Source organism: Zophobas morio, unplaced genomic scaffold (genome assembly GCF_036711695.1).
Source record: "Zophobas morio isolate AGI-343-1 ecotype UQ-CSIRO unplaced genomic scaffold, CSIRO_AGI_Zmor_V1 ptg000106l, whole genome shotgun sequence".
NCBI classification, from domain to species: domain Eukaryota; kingdom Metazoa; phylum Arthropoda; class Insecta; order Coleoptera; family Tenebrionidae; genus Zophobas; species Zophobas morio.
The window spans coordinates 223,540-229,539 of NW_026972211.1; the positions used below are offsets into that span (position 1 = coordinate 223,540).

At 20.7% G+C, this 6,000-nt stretch overlaps 1 long non-coding RNA gene across 1 annotated transcript; it reads right to left on the reverse strand.

Moving 5' to 3' along the window:
* Positions 1 to 2,012: 2,012 nt before the first annotated feature.
* LOC135144532 (uncharacterized) lies at positions 2,013 to 3,128 on the reverse strand. The gene is made up of 5 exons (XR_010283187.1): positions 3,077 to 3,128; positions 2,912 to 2,958; positions 2,804 to 2,857; positions 2,592 to 2,688; positions 2,013 to 2,527 (listed from the first exon to the last, which is right to left on the reverse strand). It is a non-coding gene; the product is annotated as an uncharacterized LOC135144532 (long non-coding RNA).
* Positions 3,129 to 6,000: the final 2,872 nt, after the last annotated feature.

A 6,000-nucleotide genomic window follows, 5' to 3' on the forward strand; every position in this document is an offset into this window, starting at 1 on the left:
TTTAATTATATTATTATAATCAAAAAATTTTGTTGGACAATTCATTTTTAATTTTAATACTAAAATTTTATTTAAAATAAATATAAATTTTTTTTTATTTTGAATACTATTTTTTGTAAATATTTTTATATTCTATCTATTACTATCATTATATCACTTTTATAATTATTTATTATTATTAATGAATTGTTTAATAAAATTTATTTTGTTTTCTGTAACATATCTACTTTTTTATTGTTATTTTTAAATTGTTTATTCATAAAAATTTATTGTTAAAAATAAAATATATTTTTTTATACTAATTTTATTATTATAATATTATATACGGTTATAATTATTTATTTTTATTATTTAATAACTTGTTGAATAAATTATATTTTTATTTTCATAATAGAAATTGTTTGTTATATAAAAATTAATTGTTCTTTCTAAAAATAATTTCATTTTATAAAATGCTATATGTTTATACTAATTTTTTTTTTAATATTATTATAATATTACGTACTTATAATTATTTATATTAATTATTTGATAAATTGTTTTATAAATTTTTATTTTTATTTAATTTGATCTAAAAATGATTATTATTATAGTTAAAAAAATTTCATTATTATTTTCAAAAAATTTAGTATTCATATGCTATTATTATTTTTATATTAATATTATTTAATGAATTGTTTAGAAGTTTTATTATATATTTTGGTTTCACTGTTACATATTTTTTTATTTTTATTTTTATAAATTTTTTATTGTATCAAAGTTTATTATTATAATTACTTTATTATAATAAATATAATATATTTATACTATCTGTTTTAACATTACTATTATTAAATACTATTATAACCATTTATTTTTAATTATTTATTAAATTGTTTATTATATAAAAGTTTATTATTATTCTTTAAAGTTACATTACTACTATAATAAAATTTCATATATATATATATATACTATTTATTAAAATAGTATATGTTCGATAAATTTATAATATACGAGATATATTGGTTATTTTATATATTTAAACTTTTTTTTTGTTTATAAATTTTTTATTAAAAAAAAAGATTATTGTTAAATGATTTATTTTTATTATTATAATGTTTAATAAATTTATACTAATTATTTTATTATTATTATATTAATATACTATTATTATTTTATGAATTGTTTATTGAATTTTATTATATTAATTTTGATATTAAAAATTGCGTATTATTATAAAGTTTCTTGTTATGGTCAAATAAATTATTATATTCATTATTCAAACTATATAAAGTTTTGTTTTTTCTAAAAATATCGGAAAAAGTTTGTTATGCCATTAATAATAATATTATTATTAAATTTTATTAAATATAATCCTTAAGTTATCCTAATTCAACTAAGTTATTATTTAATTCAATTATAAAAAAAATATTTTAGAAATCTTTTTTTTTGTAATAATTGTTTATAATATTATTTGTAATTATGAATATTTTATATAATAAATATAAATAATATATAGAAAAAGTAGAAAAAATATTATTTAATAGTAATAATATATTAATTAATTTAAAAACTATTTTTAAAAATATAATTTATTAAAGTAAAAAGTTAATAATAAAATTTATAATATATATATTAATTCATTGTTATAAAAGAATATTACGTAAATAATTTTTAAAAAAAAAAGTTTATAAGTAATTATTATAAAAAAGAAATAATATATAAATTGTTATAAAAAAATTAAAAATTATATATAATTATAATATTATAAAATATATATATATTTAAATAAATATAAAAGAAAATTATAATATATTAAATATTAAAAATATAATATAAAAAGTATAGAAAGTAATAAATTAGAAGATCACTAATAAAGATAAATATTAAATTTATAGAAAATAGATATGTATAAAAATAATATAACCAATAAATGATTAACTTAAAATAAAAAATATACAATAAAAATTCAACAATTCTAATAATACTTTATTATTTATTATAAACTTTTGCATATCCAATAGGGAAGTCAAACGAAATATTTAAATTTCACAAAAAAACTTATTCGTTGACATTAAACTCTCATTTTGATTGGTTACCGCGTTATTCAAAGTCGCGAGTGAGTATTACCAATTGATTTCTAGATTGGTGGAGCACAGTCACCCATTGAGGTTGGTGAATTGTCTTCATAGGGCATCCAAGCAGCGTGGGCGGCCCGGCAGGCTCGAGAAAGCTCGATCCGAACGTAACGTCCAGGTTCGAGTTTTCTCCATGGGGGGGAGAGTGAAATCTCTCATTGGCGGGTCCTTGGAAGATGGCCACGTGGGGGAGAGGCAGGTAGCCTGGACTAAGCGGATACAATTTAAATTCCAGCGTTGCACAGCCCTCCTATTTAGTCGCAGTTTTAAGCAGAGATAAATAAACTTAGAGTAACTTGCCTGGTTCAAGGTAAACTCTTTCACGTGGAACCCGCAGAGGAGCCAATAGGATGACGGACTGTCCACATTTACTGTGAACAGAGATTTTTCATAAAAATTCTCCGTTGCTGTAGGAATATTGATATTGAAAAAAGTTCCTACAAGCTATCATACTCGCAAGCATAGCTGTACCTAAACAACGAATAAAAACTTTTACTTGCACAACGCTAAATACCACAACGTTACTATTGGCCTCACTGAGCTCAATACTCGTTAAAAACTGCGCTTTCTAAAGAGAAGTTTACAAATAAGAAGCAAAGATTTTGTTCATTTACATATAAGCAAAAACTATAGTTTATGGAAAAGTCGAGCGCTTTTGATATTAGTTATAATAAAAAATGAACATTATTATCTAGTTCCTCGAGCTCTTTAGAAAATTTTAGAGTCCGCCGCTGTGACTATAATGAATTTTTATTTAAATTATTGTTTAGTAGAAAAATAACATGTACGACTTTTTTTCCGTTTATTGCGTACTTCAGTAAAAGCTTAGCGTTGTGATCTGTTTAAAAAAAAAGTATTGACATATTTTCATGAAACTTAACGAAAAAGTTTTATTATAATACGTTAAATATATTTTTTATTATAATTTAAGTTTTTAATGAAATTTAATTGGTAACCAATTTTTTCACAAGCGAAATAGTAATTTCCCTTGGAGCATAATTTTATCTTCATAATAATAATGAATAACGGGAATAATAATATAGTTGTAAAAATGAACGTTTTTTTCAAGAATAGTAATTTGAGGTGAGCACAAAGAATTTGTCGGGTAAATTTCAATATCGTCCAACCAGACATCTACAGGAAGGCAATTCACTATTTTTATTTCATACAAATTTTCACTATTTTATTTTGGTAGAATGAGCGTTTTTTTTATAAATTGAATTAATTAGACCCAAATAATCTAAAAAAAGGTTGCAATATTATATAATTGAATCTAATAATAACCTGTCCTCGCATAGGTTTACGTGTGGCACTACAGAAATAGTGAAGGGAATAAAAACTTCTGCGCGTGTGGAAAAGTCGAAAGAGTAAACCTCGCCTGTAGACTTTTCCAAGCAAATAGAAATAATAATCTGAAAAAATAATTTAATATTAATAGTAATAAAATAATAACGCAACAAACAACTTCAATAAAAGTTATATTTGCTTGAATTTTAAAGGGAAAATTAATATCCATTGAATGAAAAGGCAGAATAGCAGGTAAGCAAAAACTGAGGGAATTTTCGTGTTTATGCTGAATTAAAAACTTTCAATAAAGTAAAAGATTAACAAAAATGTATCAAAAATAGTTTCAATAATGTTTTGAATAATGTTAAAATACTAAAAATAAAAAAAATAAATATAACGTTTAAATATTTGCACGCATATCGCCGATTTTATTTAATAATTATTGGACTATGTTTATCCAATTAAAAGAGATTGTGTTGCAGAAAATTCGGTTAATCAAATTTATTTAAATAAAAAGGAAGCCTATCAAAAAATGCTTTAACTTTCAGGAGCGAAAGAGGTTATTACAAATAAATTTTTGCAAATTCAATAGTCTTCAAGAATAAAAATTAATAAAAATATATAAACAAGTAACAATATTTTCTGAATTAAAATAAAAAATATGGGATAAATTGTTTAAGTATTGTTATATTAATATAATAGAAACTACTTCAATTATCTATAGTTAATAATATAAAAAATTTACTAATAAATAGAAATGCACAGCATTCATAACAGGAATATTTAATAAATCCACAAACAAATATGTAAAATATATTTTCAAAGTTTATTTAATTTTTAATTGTTATGAAAAGTTTATTGCTAAAAAAAGTTATTTAATTTTGAAATATTTTTATTTTAAGAGTTTGATAAATATTGAAGTGGAATTCACAAAAAATTTAAAATTATAGTAAAAAAATATTGAACGAATAGTAGAAGGGCCTTAAAAAGTATAATAGCAAGAAGTTTAAGTATATTTTTTAAACAACGGAAAAATTTTCAAGAATTTTATAAATAAGGAAACTGTTCTATAGTAAAAACCCAAAAAGAAAAAGTAAATTTTTTAAAAAAAATTTTATAGTTTATAAAGTAAAATTTTTATAAATAATAATGCATCTTTTAGATTATTTTTTAATTATAAAATAAATTATTTAAAGAGAATTTATTATAAAAAAAAGATTGGCAAGAATAAATGTAAAGCAAGAGTTTATTACTAGTAAGTTTCATAATATTATTATTATATATATATAAAATTTTATTAAGAAAGTAAATTTTATATAAATAATAATTAGGCATCTTCTAAAAAAGTTTTTTATTAAAACATTTTTCTAACGAAAATAGATTCTCTTTATACCACAAATTATAATATTGCCTTCCTTTTTTAAGTGGTAATTTATAAAAAGCTTTTCTCTTTAAACACTTTTCTTTGCTTTATTATTTATGTATTGTAAAACTTTGCAAAGCGAAAGCAGCATTGTTAAATGGGGCGTTAAAAAAGTCAAATATTTGGCAGCGATTTAAACCAAATATGAAAGGCTCAAAAATATGTAAGAGAATTTTACTATTTAGAGGAAATTCAGTAAAAAAGCATATCATTCCAAAGATCAATCAATGCAGTAGATATAACTTAAAACAATTCATCACTTTTACATAAAAGAAGCCAATTTATAACTAGAAGATACCCAAAACATTCTAATAAAACGTTAACTATTAAATTACACCAAATTAATTTAAATGGTAAGCAAATCATTAACTGGTAGCGTGGCGTTAAAATATTAAGTTAAATAGTAAGAAAAGTTATATTAAGTTGAGTAAATGCTGAAATTATCTTTCTCATATCTCTTGCCTTTTTATAGACCGTCAAAGTTATAATGAATACTATAATGCTATTAAACGAAGTAATTATAGTATATATAATATTCATATCACAATTATTATAAGTAGTAGAAAATAAATAAATTAAAAAACTTGAGAAATATAATTCATGATTCATTAAAATTTTAGACCTCTTCTAAAAAGTTATTGTGTACTTCTTCTAAAGATTCTAAATAATAATAATAATAATAATAATAAATACATAAACAACTTTTATATTAAAAAACCTTTTTTTATTAAACACGTGGTATTTTCAGTATTTAGTGGTATAAACTCTGATAAAAAACAACAATAATGATAATAAAAATAGTAATAATAATAATAATAATAATAATAATAATAATAATAATAATAATAATAATAATAATAATAATAATAATAGTAATAGAGATAGTAATAATACGATTTATACACCATTGCTTCTTATAAACTTTAGTTCCCCTTTTTCATACGAGTCGCTGCGGGAAAAAAGTTGAACTTCCACGTGATGTACCTCACCGTTTAAACAAACTATGCCATACACGTGAGTTATGGATAACTAAGAATACTATAACTAATAATGACGTGCATTTTTCAATAATATTTGAATATAATGAAATATTGCAGGTGCTTGGCGCTACGCAGAAACGAGAGTTCAATTCTAATAATAACATAAAGCATATTAAAAAAATTATGTATT